The sequence below is a fragment of the Gossypium hirsutum genome, chromosome A06 (genome assembly GCF_007990345.1).
Source record: "Gossypium hirsutum isolate 1008001.06 chromosome A06, Gossypium_hirsutum_v2.1, whole genome shotgun sequence".
NCBI lineage: Eukaryota > Viridiplantae > Streptophyta > Magnoliopsida > Malvales > Malvaceae > Gossypium > Gossypium hirsutum.
In genome coordinates, this window is record NC_053429.1 from 111,054,208 (window position 1) to 111,077,854 (window position 23,647).

At 38.3% G+C, this 23,647-nt stretch overlaps 1 pseudogene; it reads right to left on the bottom strand.

Moving 5' to 3' along the window:
• The window catches only part of LOC107963058 (ankyrin-2-like), a 29,310-nt pseudogene extending 7,291 nt beyond the window's left edge, over positions 1-22,019 (bottom strand).
• Between the last annotated feature and the right edge of the window lie 1,628 nt (positions 22,020-23,647).

Consider the following 23,647-nt stretch of genomic DNA (forward strand, 5'->3'; position numbering starts at 1 on the left):
CTTTTTCTTGCAAACTACTTTATGTCTTGGGACTAAGTTAAACACGGATCAGATATTGGATTTTTAACTATGCCAGAAGAAAAAAAAAGAGAAAAATCTAAGTTTCATATCAGCACCCACTTGTTTTCTGAATTGCATGCCAAAGTCTTCCCGCTAAACCAATGAACAATGTGTAAGAGCCCAAATTCGTTCGGGCCTTAATACCAAAACCAAAATACAGAGATGAATAAATAAATGTTTGTTTGTTTATTTAAACAGTCCAAGTTACAAAGTCCAAATCATGGGCCCAAAACCAAAACAATTCAGCTAAACCAATTTACATCCTACCCAGATACACTAAACTAGCCCAAATACACAGACCCAATACCCAACCCGACCAAACAGGTCAAAACCACCTCTACCCATTGCAAACCCAAATTCCCAGAGGCCCAACTGGCCCAAACTGTTACAGACCCAGGCAGGAAACCCTAAGGTTTCTGCCTTCTTTCTTCTTGCGCCGCAAGCAAAAGATTCCAGAAGCCATCAGACGCGTCGGTTCAACTCCCCAGATCGAGGCCATCAATGCACACTGATGTGCCATCAATGCGTTCGTCCCTCTCGCGATCGTCCAGCTCCGCGATCTCAGGCCTCCCCTCTGGCCTTGGTACCACCGTTAACGCCGAGATTGTCGGGGTACCTGAAAATGGAAAAAGAAACTCAGCAGATAATGGTCAAAGATACAGTAGACAAGAAATAGAAAGAAATTGGAGATTTCTTTCCTTATGTAACAAATCAGTGGCTATAAAAAGCCCTTTGTAACCCTTGTAAAAAAACACACAGATACAGAAATAAAAAACGAATACAAACAGTTTCAAAGGTGATAACCGAGTGACTTGTTCTCTATTTTTTTAGCGCATATATGAACTGTTTAGCAAAATACTAAGGGTATTTGAAAAGGAGAAGAACTACCTGTTTTGGATCTGAAGAGACGAGGGTTTTTAAACTCTCCGATCTCTGTACACGGTGGCCCTTAGGGCTGCACGTGGGCGCGTGGGCGAACGAAGGCCAGAGCCCGGAGCTCCCTTCCTCTCTCTCTTTCAGAGAGAATTTTTTATTTTTTTTTTAAATCGGGGTTCAAATGAATCTTAAGCTGAGAAGGTAGCTTATATAGCTTGAACGAAACGGCGTCGTTTTGCGACCCCAGGATCTGCGCGTTGACCCGATTACCCGGGGAGGATCCGCGCATTTTTTAAAATTAGGTTAATTTCCCAATCGGTCATTCTACCCCTTTTGTGTTTACAATTAAACTTTATTTTTTTATGATTTGGCCCTATTATTTTATTTTAGTTTTAATTTGGTCCTGACAGTTGTTAAATTATATTCTGAGAAACGTGGCCGTTTTGGGAATAGGGCAATTCGCCTAGTGAGTCCCTCTAATTTTATGCGCGTTTTAAATAGGGCCTTAATCCAGTTTTGTTTCTTTGAAATTCGCCCTGTAATTTTGCTGAATTTGAAATTTAGTCCTATATTTGTTCTATATATATATTTTTATATATATATTGATATTTATTTTTATCCTTATTATTTATATACTATAAGATTATTTTATTATGTATATATTATTATTCTTCATATTATCTATTATTTTTCCAATTATTTTACATCATTTTTTTTCTATATTGTTATTATATTTTTATTTGTATTATATGTTAATTATTTATACATATAAACTTTCATTATTTTATATTATATCTATTATATATCTTACTTCCTATATATTTAAATTATATTTTATAACATTTATTATATTTTATTTTTATTCTATATTACTTATTATTTTTTTTATATATATGTTATGTGTATCATATATTATCTATTATATTATTCATTATAAGATTTGTAAATTAAATTATATCTTAAACTCATATTTTATATATATATAAAATTATTAGTTATGTATCATTTTATTTTAAAATGATGTTTTATGTTATGTATTATTTTATAAATCCTTTTACCTACTTTTATATTATATTTTTTATAATTATTATTCTCTTATAAATATTTTATTATATTTTATATATTATATAGCAAATACTACTTTAAAATTATTCTTAAAATTTAGGTCTTTATTTGTGTTATGTGTATACTTTGTTGACAATAACTTATTTTATTTTATTTTTGCATATATCATGTGTTATTTTATATTTATTATTTGGTATTACATTTCATGAACATATATAATGATATTATATTACTCTTTTGTATGCTATACATTATTAAATTATTGCTTTCTTGTATATATCATGCATTATTTAATTACTACTTTGTATGTTTGTATATTTTGTTTATTCATTCTTAATACATGCTATATATATATATATATATATATATATCTTTGTATGCATATTGTTAATATTTGTTTTATATGTATTATTTTATATGTATATATCTAATGCATGATCCTTATATCATAGTCTTCATTTTTAAATGCACGTATTATTTACCTATTACAATAACATATTATTATGTATGATTCATAATGTAATACAATTCCCCACCCATCATCTTTAAAAAAGACAAGGCTCCAAAATTTTAAAAAAAATATAAAGGCAATGCTTGGTGTTTGGAAATATCGAAAAGTAGTGATCTAACTTATTGGGTTGCAACTTTTCTCGTCAAGTTCGAATAGTCAAGTACCCTTCTAAGTTTTTAAGATTTTTAAAATACGAGCAACTGTCTTGGAATTTCAAAGCGTTGTGTCCTAACTTATTGGATGTGGTGATTTGTCGTTTCGAGATAGGGATTTCCCAAAAGGTTAACTTAGTGTCAATGTTTTGATACGAGTGAACCCAAATTTTCAAAATCAAAGTATTTTAAAGAGGATTACATCTTAAAATTTTTTAAATTTTTGACATTAAAAATATTTGATAATCAATTAGGTACCAATTTTTGGGCGTTACGAGGGTGCTAATCCTTCCTCGTACGTAACCGACTCCCGAACCCGTTCTTTTATTTCGTGGACCAAAACTAATGATTTTAAAACAAAATGTTTTAAAGGTGATCCAATCCCACCTAAAAAGATTGGTGGCACTCTCGTTTTCGTTTTTTAAAATCAATTCCTATTTTCCAAAACTCGATTTAAAAATGGTCTTGACACAATGCATACATTCCAAATAAACTTTCTAGTTAAAAATGAAGTTTTGATTAACCTGGAATACCATAAAACTTCATTACTCCCAAAATGAGAGAGAAACCTTGATTTGTATCGTAGGGCAGGGCTTCGACATGTCCGAGGGGTAACTACATTTAGTTACTGGTTCAACATAGATCCCTGCAAGAGCATATAAGTAACTATTATGATTACAATTTACATTTTCCCCAAGCAATAAATCTTTTATAGAAAGCCCCATTCCACAGCCCAGGAATGCTATTTTTTCTGGTTTGTACCACCAATAAATCTAACTAATATTTATATTTCAAACAATCTTTCTCATATTACAGCAGTAAATTGTAATCATTAACTTGTCTATCGGAGTTCTTTGACAATTACAAGTAGTCAGTTAGGTTTACTAGTTTGAAGGCGTGCTCTGTTTGTTCTCTCTTTCTCAGTGGACTTAACTAAAATTACTTGAAATAAAGGCAAGGAAAGTTCAAAAATGCTGCAAATGTTGATCAAAACATAAGTAGGGAATGGAAAATACTGGTTTGCAATAAGACAATCATAAATAAAACTACAAATACAAGATATAACGATTTGAATCATTTGATTAAATTTCCAGTGCTTCCCAAATTGTTGAAAGCTGGACTGCAATGCAACATGGAGCCAGGAGCTTGCTACTGTCGAGACCAGCAGCTATCGAGCACAGCTCATTTTGCTTGGTGTGCACGAATGGTTTTCAGACCAAATGAAGCAACTGATATTGCTGTTTTGTTTTGATGTAACTTAGTTCAGTTTGATTGTAACTAGCTTTAATAGTTAGTTGGATTAAGTTTGTGATTGGATTGATGATGTAAAAGCTGATATGTCAGCTTATTTTGTATTTGACTTAAGCTTGTATTAGTTTAGTTTAAGTGGGAGTAGTTATGTCATTAGGTATCTGTCAAATGAACCAAAATTTGTAGCTCTTTTATATATTCAAATCTTGAATGAAAAATGTAATGTTCAGTCACAACTTTGCTGAGTATTCAATTTTGTTCATTGCTTTGCTTTTTCTTTGCTTCGATTCTTCTTGCTTCAGTCTTACAAATACAGATTTGAAACTTTGTTTGATGCTTGCTGCTGCCATTGTTCCAACAAATGGTATCATGAGCCCGAGTCTTTGAGGGGCCTTTGTATGCAATCTGTTGTGTTCGAATCAAAACCAACAGCAAGTTCAAAATTTGGTGAGATCGAATGTAACAGCCCAAAATTTACCCTAGTCGGGAAGTGGTTTCGGGACCACAAAACCGAGTTATGAAGATAATTAATTGTTATATTCTATGTTTATTATGTGTGTACATGCATATGTGGAAGTTTCATGCCTTAATTTTGCCAATTGTATGAGGAATTATTAAATAGGGATTAACATGAGACATGGTGAAAATGATAGGTTAATTTTAAAGGGGCTTATTAGTGCATGTCAACACAAAGGTGGACTTGCATGTCAAATTGCCCAATTTTCCTTATAGTGGCCGGCCAAGGTGGGTTGATGATGGGCAAAATATTTGTTGAAATTGATATTGGGTTATGGGATTTAATAAATAAAAGAAAAGAATGAAAATGTGATGAAAAAAAAAAGGGCTTCATTCTTGTCTTCTTGGCCGAATTGAAGGAAGGAATAGGGGCAAAGAACTTTCGGCCATTTGAATGTTTAATAAGGTTAGTATATTGTGTTAAAGTTGTGAAATTTTAGCTTGTTTTAGGTTAATTATCATGGTTCTTACTTAGACCATGCTAATTCTTTTTAAAAAACTTTGATGGATGGATGGACCATTCGGCTATGGCTATTAAAGAAGGAATTTGATTATTTCCTTTAAGTTTTGATGGATAAAGAAACAAAAGGTTGTTGATGGAAGAAGTTAATGTGTTAAGAGATTATATGAAACTTATTCATGTTTATATATGTTATATGCATTGAAAATGGTTGATGATTTTGGAAGTGATTAGATTGAATCGGCCATGGTATATCCATAAACCCGATTTATGCTTGTTATGTGGTGGAAATTAAGGGTTAAATGTATGAAATTTGATGTATATTAACTATAGGTAATCACATACGTAAGGTCAAATTTAATTTGGTATATTCGGCCATATAGGTGTATATGTTTGCGATACTATTTTTGTTAACTCTTGATAACCGATTAAGGGAGTAATATTGGCTTATAAGGTTGAGTTGATTCATGATGTTGTATATTAGAATCAAAAATACTCAAGACTAGGTTACCATAATAGCGATAATGCATTCGGCCTTGAAGCATTAATCGAATATGGTTAAGGTTTTGATATTTTGAACAAGGATAATTGTGAAATGGAGTGAAAACCGTTAAATTATACATAAGTATCCAGCAAGAAAATTAAACTACTAAATGTGTTTATTATAGATCAAGACATCAAAGGGAGAGAATCAAGCAAAGGCAAAGAAAAGATCATCGAGTAGCCGAGTTGGAACCGTCTTACCCAACATAAAGTAAGTCATTAAGCATGTAGTTGGTATTAATTCAAATGGTCATAACGTTTATGTAATGATGCTGAATGGAATGAATAAATATATATATATGCATGTACGTATGTGGTGATGAAAGTGTTGAATGAAAAGAAAAGAGGTGAGATGTATTGAGTTGTTGATCTCGGCACTAAATGTGCGGGTATAAACATTTATGACCATGAGATTGGCGCTAAGTGTGCGGGTTTAAATTGTGCAGCACTAAGTGTGCGAATTGAATATGTAGCACTAAGTGTGCGAGTTTGACTATGTAGCACTAAGTGTGCGAGTTGACTATGTAGCACTAAGTGTGCGAGTATGATTATGTAGCACTAAGTGTGCGAGTTGATTATATAGCACTGAGTGTGCGGACTTAATAAATATTCTTGAATCATTATGGACACTAAGTGTGCGACACTATTGAGTCGATCACGGATAGCGGATCGGGTAAGTATCTTGAGTTCATGGCTAATAGGTGCTATGTTTATATTTGGAGTTGAGCTTGGTAAGTTGAACCTATGTGACAAATATACTTGAAGTCACGTACAAAAGATTTATCGTGGAATGGGTGAAAGTCCGTTTAGTTGTATGATTGTAACGAAAATAAAATGATTTATGAAAATGCCTCGAATATTCTATTGATGAGTATATGGAATGTGAATGCATGATTTGGTATGAGATTGAATCGATAGGTCGGAGGAACTATGGTATGGTTCGGTATGGATGGAGTAACTAGCCTCGTTCCATTTTGTTTCCTCTTGTGATAATGTTATTAATGGATGGTAGTGTATTGCTTATGACTTACTGAGTTATAAACTCACTCGGTGTTTCCTTGTCACCTATTCTAGGTTTCTTGGACTCATCTCCTTTTGCGTGGTCGGGCCGTCATCGAAGTCATCACACCGGATAGCAAGTTTTGGTACTTTCTTCTTAGTTGGCTTAGGAGAACATTTCGGCATGTATAGGCTATTATGTTGTGTTTGAACTTTGGTATGTAATCTTTTAGCCATGCGAAAATGACATAAATGTTCGGTTGGTTTTGGATTCATAACGTTAGGTCGCAAATCTTGATAATTCGACCTTTTTATGCCATACGTCATGGTTGATTATTTTGGTGTTAAAATTCATGATATGGCAATAGTGTAGTAGGGGAAGTTTGACAATTATTAGCCTTTGGCATGGTTAGTCATGATCATAATTTGTGATACGCATGACGAATTATTAGTTAGATCAAGGAGTAAACACGAAGTGGGCATAGTTGCTTTCGTAACAGATGCTGGCAGCAGCAGTGACATGAGATTGAAAAATCACTAAAAATAGTAGGAGTGGAATTAATTGATGAATAAATTATGTAATCGAATTTCGTTGAGTCTATTTTCATATAGAAGTAACGAAAGGATCATATGGACAGTATGTTAAGAGATAATCAGGTTCTCGTGGGACAGGGCCAGAACGGTTTCTGGACTCCCTGCTCCGACTTTGGAAATTCATTATAAATTAACCAGAGATAATTAGGAGTCATACCATATATGTATAGATTCCTCTCTGAGTCTAGTTTCTATAGAAACAAACGGCATCAGTATGGAAGTTCTGTACAGGGAGATATCCAGGTCGTAATGCGCAAAGGTCAGTGTAGTCGACCCCAGTAACATGGGAGAATTTGACTAATAAACTGTACTAATTGGCCCAACCAAAAATTCTAGAAAAAATATGTAGATGGGAATATGAGTCTAGTTTCAGGGAAAATTCACGGAACTGGATTTTGAGTTCCAGAGCTCAAGATATGATTTTTAAAGCGACTAGTACGCAGATTGACAGCTTGTCTGGAAAAATTTTAATAAGTGGTTTGAAGTCTGTTAACACCTCGTGTTCGACTCCGGCGACGGCCTCGGGTTCGGGGTGTTACATTTGATTGGTATCAGAGCTATGGTTTAGTCGGTTCTAGGACTACCATAGCACGTATGAGTCTAGCTATACATGCCGAATGTTAATGTTTAACTGTGTGATGACTTCTGACGGTTAAAATTGATGTTTTGATTAGTAAATGGATCCCGGTGTAGAAAGAATCTTAGCGGATGACGTTGAAAGTGTAGCGGCTGCTCCTGCACAAGGGACACCGCCTATTGAACCTCAGTCATCTGCGAATAATCAAGGTGAGGGGGCTAAACAAGCCTTTTTTACCATGATGAATGAGTGGGTCGCGCAGTATGCCCGAACCAATCCGGCTGTCCAACAATTCCCGAATTTGAATAATCCACCCCCGGAGCCAGTAATGCCATCAGTTACTGATCCTGTGAGGCTGAGTAAGCCACCTGTAGACTTGATTAGGAAGCGCGGGGCTGAGGAGTTCAGGGCCATAGTTACTGATGATGCTGAAAGGGCCGAGTTCTGGCTTGATAACACCGTTCGGGTGTTCGATGAACTGTCATGCACACCTGATGAATGTCTAAAGTGTGCTGTATCTTTGTTGCGAGACTCAGCCTACTATTGGTGGAGGACCTTGATTTCCATAGTCCCGAACGAACGAGTAACTTGGGACTTCTTTCAGACGGAATTTCGAAAGAAATATATTAGTCAACGATTCATTGATCAAAAGCGTAAGGAATTATTGGAACTCAAGCAAGGCCGTATGACAGTATCTGAATACGAACATGAATTCGTGAGACTCAGTAGGTATGCCCGGGAGTGTGTAGCTGATGAGGTTGCTATGTGCAAAAGATTCGAAGAAGGATTGAATGAAGATTTAAAGCTACTAATGGGTATTTTGGAAATAAAAGAATTCGTAACACTAGTCGAACGAGCCTGCAAGGCGGAAGAACTTGGAAAGGAGAAGAAGAAGGCTGAATTTGAAGCTAGAGACTATCGTAAAAGATCGACGGGTAAAGCTCCGTTCTCAGCTGTAAAGAAGTTCAAGGAGGACACTAATAAGTCGAGGACGACTGCGGGAATTTCCATCAGAGCAAAACCATCGACGGGCTCCCGAGCTACTTCGGTAGCTAGTGTGGGCAATAATCGTCTAGAGAAACCTGAATGTCCCCAATGCGGAAGACGACACCTAGGTGAATGTTGGGGTAAGTCTACTAACAGGGCCTGTTACGGATGCGGTTCGAAAGACCACTTCATTAGAGATTGCACGGAGCTTGATGAGAAGAATAAGATTCAAGGTGCAAGACCTAGTGGAGTGACAACTAGAGGTAGACCACCGAGAATTTTGGGAGGTAGGGGTGGTAGTCAGAGAGGGGCCTCTGATACGGCTGTTCGAGCCGAGAACCGTACTCCTGCTAGAGCTTATGCCATCCGCGCACGAGAGGAGGCATCCTCCCCTGACGTCATCACTGGTACCTTCACTCTCTTTGATACTAATGTGATTGCATTGATTGACCCTGGCTCTACTCATTCATATGTATGCGAAACCTTAGCATCCAGTAAGACTCTACCTGTTGAGTCTACTGAGTTCGTAATTCGAGTGTCAAACCCTTTGGGTCAATGCGTATTTGTTGATAAAGTGTGTAAGAGATGCCCTCTAATAATCCGAGAATCCTGTTTTCCGGCCGATTTGATGCTTTTGCCGTTTGACGAATTTGATGTTATTCTTGGTTTGGATTGGTTGACCGCGCATGATGCGGTTGTGAATTGCAAAAGCAAGACTATTGATTTGAGGTGCGCAAATAACGAGATAATCCGAGTTGAGTCTGCGGACTTAAGGAGGGTTGCCAGCTGTAATATCAGCAATGTTGGCCCAGAAATATGTGAGAAAAGGGTGCGAAGCATACCTTGCGTATGTACTTGATGACAAAGAGTTAGAAAAGAAACCCGAATCTGTGCCGGTGGTTTGTGAATACCCGGATGTTTTTCCTGAAGAGTTACCGGGTTTGCCACCTGTTCGGGAGATAGAGTTTGGTATTGAGCTTGTACCTGGAACTACGCCAATTTCGATAGCTCCGTATCGTATGGCACTAACCGAGTTAAAAGAGTTGAAAGCTCAGTTGCAAGAATTGACGGATAGAGGTTTCGCTCGACCAAGTTTCTCACCTTGGGGTGCACCAGTATTGTTCGTGAAAAAGAAGGACGGAGCCATGAGGTTGTGCATTGACTATCGTCAACTGAATAAAGTGACGATAAAGAACAAATATCCATTGCCGCGCATCGATGATTTGTTCGACCAACTGAAGGGAGCCTCAGTGTTCTCAAAAATAGATTTGAGATCAGGCTATTATCAGTTGCGAATTCGAGATTCGGACATACCTAAAACTGCTTTCAGAACGAGGTACGGTCACTACGAGTTCTTAGTGATGCCGTTTGGGCTCACTAATGCCCCTGCAGTATTTATGGATTTGATGAATCGGATCTTCAGACCATATTTGGATCGGTTCGTAGTTGTGTTCATTGATGACATCTTGGTCTATTCAAGAGATGAGATCGAACATGCTGAACACTTGAGATTAATGTTGCAAGTTTTGCGGGATAAGAAGTTATATGCTAAGTTCAGTAAGTGTGAGTTCTGGTTAAGAGAGGTTAGCTTCTTGGGTCATGTGGTATCCGCATCGGGTATTCGAGTTGACCCGAACAAAATCTCAGCCATACTTAACTGGAAACCTCCGAGAAATATTACTGAGGTTCGGAGCTTTTTGGGACTCGCCGGTTATTACCGACGATTTGTCAAAGGTTTCTCGATGATAGCCACACCAATGACGAAGCTACTTCAAAAGGATGCTAAGTTCGAATGGACGGAGAAATGTCAGAAAGGCTTCGATCAGAAAACTCATTTGACTGAAGCTCCAATTTTAGTGCAACCCGAATCAGGCAAAGAGTTTGTCATTTATAGTGACGCATCCCTACTCGGGTTGGGTTGCGTATTGATGCAAGAAGGTCGAGTTGTGGCCTATGCGTCGAGACAATTGAAGCCACACGAGAGAAAATTATCCCACCCATGATCTCGAGCTAGCCGCCATCGTATTTGCTTTGAAAATATGGCGACATTATTTGTTTGGCGAAAAGTGCCATGTATTTTCGGATCACAAAAGTCTCAAATATTTGATGACTCAAAGAGACCTAAATCTGCGACAAAGACGTTGGCTTGAGTTGTTGAAAGATTACGAGCTTGCCATTGATTACCACCCGGGAAAGGCTAATGTGGTTGCGGACGCCTTAAGCCGGAAATCGCTGTTTGCTTTACGAGCGATGAATGTGCACTTGTCTGTTCTACCCGACAATGTGTTAGTAGCTGAATTAAAAGCCAAACCATTATTGATTCATCAAATTCGTGAAGCCCAGAAAGTTGATGATGAATTGGTTGCAAAACGGGCTGAGTGTGTTCCGAACAAGGAATCGGAGTTTCAAATGGATGATGATGATTGTTTGAGGTTCAGAAGTCGTTTGTGTGTTCCAAGGAATTCGGAACTTATTTCGATGATTTTGAATGAGGCTCATAGTGGCCGAATGTCTATCCACCCAGGTAGTACTAAAATGTACAACGATCTGAAACGTCAATTTTGGTGGCCGGGCATGAAACGAGACATTTCGGAATTTGTTTTAAGGTGTTTAATATGTCAACAAGTGAAAGCGGAACATCAAGTGCCTTCGGGATTACTTCAGCCAATCATGATACCTGAATGGAAATGGGATCGAGTCACGATGGATTTTGTATCTGGGTTACCATTGTCGACGAGTAAGAAAGATGCGATTTGGGTTGTTGTCGATAGACTGACTAAGTCGGCTCACTTTATCCCTGTATGTACGGATTTTTCATTGGATAAACTAGCCGAATTGTATGTTTCTCAGATTGTGAGATTACATGGAGTACCTATTTCTATCGTGTCGGATAGAGATCCGAGATTCACCTCGCGATTTTGGAAGAAATTGCAAGAAGCTTTGGGTACCAAGCTGCATTTTAGCACCGCTTTTCATCCCCAAACCGATGGTCAATCCGAGCGGATAATTCAGATACTCGAGGATATGCTGAGATGCTGCATCCTTGAGTTTAGTGGTTCATGGGAACGGTATGTACCTTTGATTGAATTCGCTTACAACAATAGTTTTCAATCAAGTATTAAGATGGCACCTTACGAGGCTTTGTACGGTCGTAAATGCCGTACACCATTGTTTTGGACCGAGCTCGGTGAAAGTAAAGTTTTCGGAGTTGATTTGATTAAAGATGCCGAACAGAAAGTAAAGGTAATCCGCGAAAGTCTGAAGGCAGCCACAGATCGTCAGAAATCGTATGCGGATCTGAAACGAAAGGACATTGAATATCAGGTGGGGGATAAAGTGTTCCTTAAAGTTTCGCCTTGGAAAAAGGTACTTAGGTTTGGCCGTAAGGGCAAGTTGAGCCCGAGATTCATTGGGCCGTACGAAATCTCCGAACGAGTGGGGCCAGTTGCGTATAGATTGATTTTGCCCCCTGAGCTTGAAAAGATTCACGATGTCTTTCATGTTTCGATGCTTCGACGCTATCGATCTGATCCATCGCATATAATTAGCCCATCAGAGGTTGAAATTCAAGCCGATATGAGTTATGAAGAAGAACCGATACGTATCCTAGCTCGTGAAGTGAAGGAGTTGCGAAACAAAAGGGTTCCGTTAGTGAAGGTGTTATAGCTCAAACATGGGATCGAGGAAGCTACTTGGGAAACCGAGAGCTCGATGAAAGAACGATACCCAAACCTATTTACCGGTAAGATTTTCGGGGACGAAAATTTCTTAAGTGGGGGAGAGTTGTAACAGCCCAAAATTTACCCTAGTCGGGAAGTGGTTTCGGGACCACAAAACCGAGTTATGAAGATAATTAATTGTTATATTCTATGTTTATTATGTGTGTACATGCATATGTGGAAGTTTCATGCCTTAATTTTGCCAATTGCATGAGGAATTATTAAATAGGGATCAACATGAGACATGGTGAAAAATGATAGGTTAATTTTAAAGGGGCTTATTAGTGCATGTCAACACAAAGGTGGACTTGCATGTCAAATTGCCCAATTTTCCTTATAGTGGCCGGCCAAGGTGGGTTGATGATGGGCAAAATATTTGTTGAAATTGATATTGGGTTATGGGATTTAATAAATAAAAGAAAAGAATGAAAATGTGATGAAAAAAAAAAGGGGCTTCATTCTTGTCTTCTTGGCCGAATTGAAGGAAGGAATAGGGGCAAAGAACTTTCGGCCATTTGAATGTTTAATAAGGTTAGTATATTGTGTTAAAGTTGTGAAATTTTAGCTTGTTTTAGGTTAATTATCATGGTTCTTACTTAGACCATGCTAATTCTTTTTAAAAAACTTTGATGGATGGATGGACCATTCGGCTATGGCTATTAAAGAAGGAATTTGATTATTTCCTTTAAGTTTTGATGGATAAAGAAACAAAAGGTTGTTGATGGAAGAAGTTAATGTGTTAAGAGATTATATGAAACTTATTCATGTTTATATATGTTATATGCATTGAAAATGGTTGATGATTTTGGAAGTGATTAGATTGAATCGGCCATGGTATATCCATAAACCCGATTTATGCTTGTTATGTGGTGGAAATTAAGGGTTAAATGTATGAAATTTGATGTATATTAACTATAGGTAATCACATACGTAAGGTCAAATTTAATTTGGTATATTCGGCCATATAGGTGTATATGTTTGCGATACTATTTTTGTTAACTCTTGATAACCGATTAAGGGAGTAATATTGGCTTATAAGGTTGAGTTGATTCATGATGTTGTATATTAGAATAAAAAATACTCAAGACTAGGTTACCATAATAGCGATAATGCATTCGGCCTTGAAGCATTAATCGAATATGGTTAAGGTTTTGATATTTTGAACAAGGATAATTGTGAAATGGAGTGAAAACCGTTAAATTATACATAAGTATCCAGCAAGAAAATTAAACTACTAAATGTGTTTATTATAGATCAAGACATCAAAGGGAGAGAATCAAGCAAAGGCAAAGAAAAGATCATCGAGTAGCCGAGTTGGAACCGTCTTACCCAACATAAAGTAAGTCATTAAGCATGTAGTTGGTATTAATTCAAATGGTCATAACGTTTATGTAATGATGCTGAATGGAATGAATAAATATATATATATGCATGTACGTATGTGGTGATGAAAGTGTTGAATGAAAAGAAAAGAGGTGAGATGTATTGAGTTGTTGATCTCGGCACTAAATGTGCGGGTATAAACATTTATGACCATGAGATTGGCGCTAAGTGTGCGGGTTTAAATTGTGCAGCACTAAGTGTGCGAATTGAATATGTAGCACTAAGTGTGCGAGTTTGACTATGTAGCACTAAGTGTGCGAGTTGACTATGTAGCACTAAGTGTGCGAGTATGATTATGTAGCACTAAGTGTGCGAGTTGATTATATAGCACTGAGTGTGCGGACTTAATAAATATTCTTGAATCATTATGGACACTAAGTGTGCGACACTATTGAGTCGATCACGGATAGCGGATCGGGTAAGTATCTTGAGTTCATGGCTAATAGCTGCTATGTTTATATTTGGAGTTGAGCTTGGTAAGTTGAACCTATGTGACAAATATACTTGAAGTCACGTACATAAGATTTATCGTGGAATGGGTGAAAGGCCATTTAGTTGTATGATTGTAACGAAAATAAAATGATTTATGAAAATGCCTCGAATATTCTATTGATGAGTATATGGAATGTGAATGCATGATTTGGTATGAGTTTGAACCGATAGGTCGGAGGAACTATGGTATGGTTCGGTATGGATGGAGTAACTAGCCTCGTTCCATTTTGTTTCCTCTTGTGATAATGTTATTAATGGATGGTAGTGTATTGCTTATGACTTACTGAGTTATAAACTCACTCGGTGTTTCCTTGTCACCTATTCTAGGTTTCTTGGACTCATCTCCTTTTGCGTGGTCGGGCCGTCATCGAAGTCATCACACCGGATAGCAAGTTTTGGTACTTTCTTCTTAGTTGGCTTAGGAGAACATTTCGGCATGTATAGGCTATTATGTTGTGTTTGAACTTTGGTATGTAATCTTTTAGCCATGCGAAAATGGCATAAATGTTCGGTTGGGTTTGGATTCATAACGTTAGGTCGCAAATCTTGATAATTCGACCTTTTTATGCCATACGTCATGGTTGATTATTTTGGTGTTAAAATTCATGATATGGAAATAGTGTAGTAGGGGGAAGTTTGACAATGATTAGCCTTTGGCATGGTTAGTCATGATCATAATTTGTGATATGCATGATGAATTATTAGTTAGATCAAGGAGTAAACACGAAGTGGACATAGTTGCTTTCGTAACAGATGCTGGCAGCAGCAGTGACATGAGATTGAAAAATCACTAAAAATAGTAGGAGTGGAATTAATTGATGAATAAATTATGTAATCGAAGCTCGATAAGTCTATTTTCATATAGAAGTAATGAAAGGATCATATGGACAGTATGTTAAGAGATAATCAGGTTCTCGTGGGACAGGGCCAGAACGGTTTCTGGATTCCCTGCTCCGACTTTGGAAATTCATTATAAATTAACCAGAGATAATTAGGAGTCATACCATATATGTATAGATTTCTCTCTGAGCCTAGTTTCTATAGAAAGAAACGGTATTAGTATGGAAGTTCTGTACAGGGAGATATCCAGGTTGTAATACGCAAAGGTCAGTGTAGTCAACCCCAATAACATGGTAGACTTTGACTAATAAACTGTACTAATTGGCCTGACCAAAAATTCTAGAAAAAAATATGTAGATGGGAATATGAGTCTAGTTTCAGGGAAAATTCACGGAACTGGATTTTGAGTTCCAGAGCTCAAGATATGATTTTTAAAGGGACTAGTACGCAGATTGACAGCTTGTCTGGAAAAATTTTAATAAGTGGTTTGAAGTCTGTTAACACCTCGTGTTCGACTCCGGCGACGGCCTCGGGTTCGGGGTGTTACATCGAAGCATTTGGATTCAGTCTAGCAGGATGAGTTTCACTCCACCTCCTCCATCTGTGTTCACTGGAGAGAAATATCACATTTGGATAGTGAAAATGAAGACTTACCTCCAGGCACATGATCTCTGGAGTGTGATCGAGAATGATGCTGAACCACCTCCATTGAGAGCCAATCCCACCATTGCACAGATGAGGCAGCATGCTGATGAGCGAGCCAAGAAGCATAAGGCTATGGCCTGCTTGCAAAATGGAGTCTCTGATGTGATATTCACTCGTATCATGGCCTGTGACTCACCAAAACAGGCCTGGGAGAAGCTGAAGGAGGAGTTCATGGGGACTGACAAGACAAGGCAACAGCAGGTGATCAACCTCAGGAGAGACTTTGAAAACTTGAGGATGAAGGAGTCTGAGACCATCAAGCAGTACTCAGACAGGATAATGGCCATTGTCAACAGCATTAGGCTCCTGGGAGTGGACTTCACAGAGAGCAGAGTTGTTGAAAAGGTTATTACAACTCTCCCTGAGAAATTTGAGTCTAAAATCTCTTCACTTGAGGACTCGAGGGACTTATCAGCCATTTCATTGTCTGAGCTGATAAACTCCCTGTATGCACTTGAGCAAAGGAGGGCAAATAGGCAGGAGGAGAATCCTGAAGCTGCTTTCCAGGCTAAAGCCAGTGAAGGCTCGAGTGTGAGTGCAAAAGGCAAAAAGCCTTGGCACAATAGAAGGGTCAAGTCAGGAAGAGATGAAGCAAAAAGGGTGTTCCCACCATGTGTTCATTGCAAGAAGACAACACATTCAGAAAAGTATTGCTGGTTTAGGCCAGATATTCAGTGTAGAAAATGCAAGTAGTTTGGCCATGTGGAGAAGGTGTGCAAGGGCAAACCAAGGGAGGCTGCTCTGCAACAAGCTAGACCTGCTGAGGACATTCAAGTTCAGGAGGAGCAAGTGTTCACAGCAACTTGTTTTGTTGGCACAACCAAGGCCAGCAATGATTGGCTACTAGACAGTGGCTGCTCACACCATATGGCAGCAGATGAGAAGCTGTTCAAAGGCCTAGATAGAAGCTTCCACTCGAGGATTAGAATTGGAGATGGTAGGCTGATTGAGGCTAAAGGCAAGGGCAGTGTGCTGATTAGCACTGGTTCAGGTAACAAGCTGATCTCAGATGTGTTCTTTGTACCTGACTTAGACCAGAATTTGCTTAGTGTAGGCCAATTAGTTGAAAAAGGCTATACATTGGTTTTTAAGGATGGTTGTTGTATTGTTCAAGACATGAATGGTATGGAGTTAGTCACAGTCTCTATGACTGATAGGTGCTTCATGCTGGATGTTAGCCAAATAGAAAGAAAGGCATACACCAGCCTTGTTGAAAGCACTGACTTGTGGCATAGGAGACTAGGCCATGCAAATTTTAGATCCATCGATCTGTTACATAGGCTGAATTTGGTTGATGACATTTCAAAAATTGAAGTTAGTGGGAATGTTTGTGAGGTTTGTCAGCTTGGTAAGCAGGCTAGACTGCCTTTTCCTGCTGACAGTACTTGGAGAGCTCAAAACAAGCTCGAATTGGTGCACTCTGATGTTTGTGGCCCTATGAGAACACCTTCAATCAGTGAGAACAGGTACTTTGCCCTGTTTATAGATGATTTAACAAGGTTGTGCTGGGTCTACTTCTTGAAGCAAAAGTCAGAAGTGTTTGAAGCCTTCTGCAAATTCAAGGCTTATGCTGAAAATCAGTCAGGCTGCAAAATTAGAGCCTTGAGGACTGATAATGGCTCTGAATATGTGTCTGAGAAATTTCAGAAGCTTTGTGACAGTGCTGGGATTCACCATCAGCTCACAACAGTCTATACTCCTCAACAGAATGGAGTCTGTGAGAGAAAGAATAGGACTGTACTGAACATGGCCAGGTGCCTCTTGTTTCAAGGCAAGCTTCCAAGTCAGTTTTGGGCTGAGGCAGTCAACACCTCAGTGTATCTGCTCAACAGACTGCCAACTAAAGCAGTCAAGGATAAGACTCCTTTTGAGGCTTGGCATAGAGTCAAACCTGTGGTAACACACTTGAAAGTGTTTGGCTGTGTATGTTATGCTTTTATTCCAGTGGAAAAGAGGACCAAGCTCGAGAGCAAGGCTACTCCAGGAATCTTTGTTGGCTACAGCAGCAACAAGAAGGGCTATAGAGTGTATGATCCTACATCAAAGAAGGTTTTAGTCAGCAGGGATGTAAAGTTTGATGAGGAAAAGGTGTGGAATTGGAATGGTGTTGAAGCTGACTTGTCTGAATTGGACCAGTTAGACTTGGTTGCTGAACCTGCAGAAGAAGGACCAAGTAATGATGCTGTTGATGATACACCAGTGAGGGGCACCAGAACTTTGGCTGATGTCTATCAGAGGTGCAATGCTGCTGTGATTGAGCCCTCAGACTTTGAAGAGGCTGCTAAGAACAGAAGCTGGATGAAAGCTATGGAAGCTGAGTTGGAAATGATCAACAAAAATCAGACTTGGGAGTTAGTGAGCAGATCAGAACACAAGAGAGTCATAGGAGTTAAATGGGTGTACCGGGCCAAGTACAATGCTGATGGCTCACTAAACAAGCACAAGGCTAGGCTTGTGGTGAAGGGCTACAGTCAGCAGTATGGTGTTGACTACCTAGAAACTTTTGCTCCAGTGGCAAGACTGGATACAATTAAGCTGCTGTTTGCTTTAGCAGCTCAGAAGCAGTGGACAGTTCACCAATTGGATGTCAAATCAGCATTCCTGAATGGTTTTCTCAAGGAAGAGATCTTCATCGAGCAACCTGAAGGTTTTGAAGTTGCTGGACATGAAGACAAAGTGTATAAGTTGAGAAAGGCTCTCTATGGCCTGAAACAGGCACCAAGGGCCTGGTATGACAGAGTTGATGCTTACCTGACCAAACTTGGATTTGTAAAGAGCCTTAGTGAGCCTACTTTGTATGTTAAAAGGTCAGAACATGAAACCTTGCTGATTGTCTCCTTGTATGTGGATGATTTACTTGTAACAGGGAGCAAAATTGAGCTCATTGATGAGTTCAAGGTCCAAATGCAGCAAGTGTTTGAAATGACAGATTTGGGGATCATGACTTACTTCCTTGGCATGGAAGTTCACCAGTCTGATCGAGGTATCTTCATCAGCCAACACTCATTTGCTTTGAAGATCCTAGACAAATTCTGCATGCATAATTGTAAAGCAGTCAGCACACCTGTGGCCCAAGGAGAAAAGCTGACTAGCAGAGGTGATCAGCAGAGGGTTGATGAGAGGCACTATCGAAGCCTAGTTGGTTGTCTGTTGTATCTAACAGCAACCAGGCCAGACATCATGTTTGGTGTCAGTCTGTTATCGAGGTTTATGCGTTGTTGCAATGAGGCACATTTGAAGGCAGCAAAGAGGGTCCTTAGATACATCAAGGGCACTGTTAGTTTTGGTGTAATGTTTGAAAGTGGGAACCAACTGAAACTAGAAGGCTACTCTGACAGTGACTGGGCAGGATCCCTCGATGACATGAAGAGTACCTCAGGACACTTCTTTACACTTGGATCGGGGATGTTTTGCTGGAGTTCAAAAAAGCAGCAAACTGTTGCTCAGTCCACAGCTGAAGCAGAATACATTGCTGCAGCAGGAGCAGTTAATCAGGCCATTTGGCTAAGGAAGCTGCTTCATGACCTTAATGAAACTCAAGATGAAGCAACTGAAATTTGGGTGGATAATCAGTCTGCAGTTGCAATAGCCAAGAACCCTGTGTTCCATGGTAAGACAAAGCATTTTAAAATCAAGCTGCATTTTGTTAGAGAGGCTGAACAAGCAAAGGAAGTCAGCCTTGTGCATTGCAGCTCAGGAGCACAATTGGCTGACATAATGACCAAGCCCTTAGGGGCTGCTCGATTTGAATCTTTGAGAAGTGCAATTGGAATGTGTTGCATACAGTCCAAGGAGGAGTGTTGAAAGCTGGACTGCAATGCAACATGGAGCCAGAAGCTTGCTACTGTCGAGACCAGCAGCTATCGAGCTCAGCTCATTTTGCTTGGTGTGCATGAATGGTTTTCAGACCAAATGAAGCAACTGATATTGCTGTTTTGTTTTGATGTAACTTAGTTCAGTTTGATTGTAACTAGCTTTAATAGTTAGTTGGATTAAGTTTGTGATTGGATTGATGATGTAAAAGCTGATATGTCAACTTATTTTGTATTTGACTTAAGCTTGTATTAGTTTAGTTTAAGTGGGAGTAGTTATGTCATTAGGTATCTGTCAAATGAACCAAAATTTGTAGCTCTTTTATATATTCAAATCTTGAATGAAAAATGTAATGTTCAGTCACAACTTTGCTGAGTATTCAATTTTGTTCATTGCTTTGCTTTTTCTTTGCTTCGATTCTTCTTGCTTCAGTCTTACAAATACAGATTTGAAACTTTGTTTGATGCTTGCTGCTGCCATTGTTCCAACACAAATCCAGCTAATTGAATTATGAAAAGGATATTAAAAGGAAAGTCTTAAAACTTACATGGGTAGATAAACTTTTCCCAGATTCTCAGCTCATTTTTACTGGAAAATACCGTGGGCTTTCGAGCTAAAACATGGAGTGTCGTCTCCTCATTTGAATCACACAAAATAGCCAATTTTGGATTGTGCTGAATTAAGCAGAGAGCTAAGTCTAAGTAGAAAAGGAGAATTTGATCAGCTATTTTATAAATGGACTATAAAGTATGGACTTAATGGCTCTAACCATTACTAAACATCTAATATAATTCACTTCAAAGTTCATACCAAATAAATTAGTAGTGATGGTTGCTATAAACAACCCAATATAATCCTCCTGATTAAAATAATCAGCAGTGGTCACATTGTAAAGATACCAAACCATGTCTCTGTGGCCTTTCTGTGTAGTAATACAGAGTGGTGTCACCCCCTTGTTCCCCTTTAACCCTGGCAAAAGTTTGTTCTTTTTTACCATTACCTCTGCAATCCTAGTAAAACCCGAAGCAACGGCAACAAAAAGCGTGGTGTTACTGGATTTGTCCCTTCATTCCAAGTCTGATATGCTCATTAACTTGACTACCTCCTCTACAAATCCAATGTGTCTAGCCCTTACAGCAATGTGAAGAACTGTTTCCAATGGGTTGGTTATCCTGACATTTGCAGCACCTGGATGAATATTTAGGAACTCTTTAGCTTTTCCCCAATCACCTTTCATTGCGGCTTGATGTAAAGGTGCATACAAGGTAAGCCGTGTAGAAATCCTATTACTCCCTGCCACCCATTATATTGATTGAATGTCAGAATTTCGAGTTGTTCTTAGACAAAAATCTGTCTAAAAAAAGTTGACTTATCGACTCTCAGAAGCGCATTTGGTAATATAGAGGGTCGCGGAATTGCAAGAGGTGGTCTGGTATAAATTTGTCAACTACTTGAACTGGTGTTGCAGCATTAACATTAACATCCTTGTTGTTGTGGTGATGATTAGTAGCATGAGTCTGGTATGAGACCCGTAGAGCACTTGCATGTTCCGGGAGTGGGAGTTTAGAGGGATTATTGATAACAAGGTCTGCACCAGAAGCTGGCATTTGTGTACAAGTCAAAGGCTTTTTGTCGTCAGTGCGGCAGGCCCTGCTGCTGAAATTAGGCTGGCTCCAACTCGGAGTTGCAGTTGCAGGTGATGTACCATTGTGATAGAATATCTAAGACAAGGTAATTACAATAAAATATAGACTATGAAGAAAATGTAAAGCAGAAAATGAATCTTGAGACTTGAATTGATATCTGTCCTTCTATGCTAACAATAGCAAGAATATATACAGCACTTGGATGAGTTAACTGTAGCTAACAACTCTAACCATACTACAATTGCATTACAGTTGGATTATAACAAACTAACAGATTAATAAAACTCCTTCCTCATATTCTAACATTCTCCCATCTTCTCTACCGGAAAAACCTGAAGAAAATTTCAAAAACGAACAAAAGGCGAAACAGACAGTGGCTTAGTAAGAACATCAGCAACCTGGTCATAAGCTGGAACCTCACCAACCACGAGCAAGTCAGCAACCACCTTTTCGCGGGTAAAAAACAGGTCTAGCTCCACATGTTTGAACTTAGAATGGAGAACAAGATTAGCTGCAATAGCGACGGCGCTAGAATTATCACACCAGAGAGTGGGTACATTAGCAGAACACAAATGTAATTCGTGCTAAAGCGAAAGTAACCAGGTAACATCACTGGCAGCAGTAGCAAGACTCCTATATTTGGCCCCAGCTGTAGAGCGAGAGACGACTTGTTACTTTTTGGAGGACCAATGTAATAGCCCAAATTTGACCGGGCTGAAAGCAAAAAAATAAAAATTAAAAATGTCCAATTAAAAAGTCCAAATTACAAGGTCATACCCAGCAGACCCACTGCTACTACCCAACAACCCAAATAAACCCAATAACCCCATAGCCCGTTACAGTGACCCAATACACCAATACAGTCATGGTCCAAATTCTTAGCAGGCCCAATGAACCCCAAACACACAATCAAACCCTAGGGTTCTTCCCTCCTCGCGCCGTAAGGAATTTCTAGAAGCTTCGGGCACTTCAAACGGCATGACCTTTCATCTCAATCATCGCCACCAAGCACGCCGTGACTTCTCGACTCTGTCATCAATCGACGCACCACCATCAACGCGCAAGATACGACAGAATCTGGTGTTAGTTCCATCAACGTGCAAACCTCAGTGATTAAGTGAGATTCTCGTAGGTTACCTGCAAACAAAAGGAAACTAAAAAGATTTCAACAGATCAATCAAAGATATGATACAGCAGACAAGAAATGGAAAGAAATCTTTGATTTCTTTCCAGTTTATGTAATCATAATCATGGCTATAAAAGCCCGAAATCAAACCATTGTAAAGGACCGAATTTTTGAAAATAGAAATATACTTATATATTCGACTCAGAGAGAAATACAAACAGTTTCCAAAAGGTGATTTAATCGTGTACCTTTTTTTATTTTAGCATGCATACATAAATTGTTCTAAGCAAAAATTACTGAGGTTTTACAAAGGAAAGAAAGTTACCTGTATTACGCTTAAAAAATGGAGGGTTTTTAACCCTCCGACCGCCGTACGTGGCGGCGCGTAGGCGTGTGGGGACTGGTGGATGGAGACTCCACAGAACTCTGATGACCAGCCCCTAGTCCTCTTCAGAGGATTTTTGTTTTTTTTTCCTAAAACGATATTTCAAATGATTTTTAGGCCTTAGTTTTGGATTAAGTAACCCTAACAAAACGACATCATTTTAGCTTAGTCTAATAAGCTTAAAATGATGACGTTTTGAATCTCCCAGGATCCGCGTGTTGACCCGGTTACCTGGGGAGGATCCTCGTGCTTTGAAAATTGGGATAATTGCTCATTTGGTCCTCCTATTTTTTAATTATTCATAATTTCATTAATACTTATTTGTAATTTAGCCTTAATGTTTCAATTCCATTTCAATTTAACCCTCACAGTGTTTTGAAACCATATTAAGGGAAACGACGCCGTTTTGGGAATAGGGCGATTTGCCCAATGAGTCCGTTTCGTTTTACGCGCGTTTTAAATTGGGCCTTAATTCATTTTTATTTCTTTTAAATTCGTCTCGCAATTTTGCTGCACTTTCAATTTAGCCCTATATATTCATTTATTATATATATATTCTTATATGTAGATATTGTTTTTTTCAAAACCTTACTTTTATATTATATACTATAAGATTATTTTTATCATACATTATTATTATTTATCGTATATTATTTTTCACAAATTATTATTATTAACATTATTTTTATATATTATTAATATATTTTACTTGTATTATATATTTATTAATTATATATATATTGCCCTTACATATATACTTTCGTTATTTTATATCATATCTATTATAATTCTTATTTCCTATATATTCAAATTATGTTTTATTCTATAACGTTTATTATTTTTATTCTATATTACTTATTATTTTATATATATATTTATATATATATGTTATGTATATATTATTTATTATATTATTTGCTATTCCTTATATTACTTAAAATTTCAAA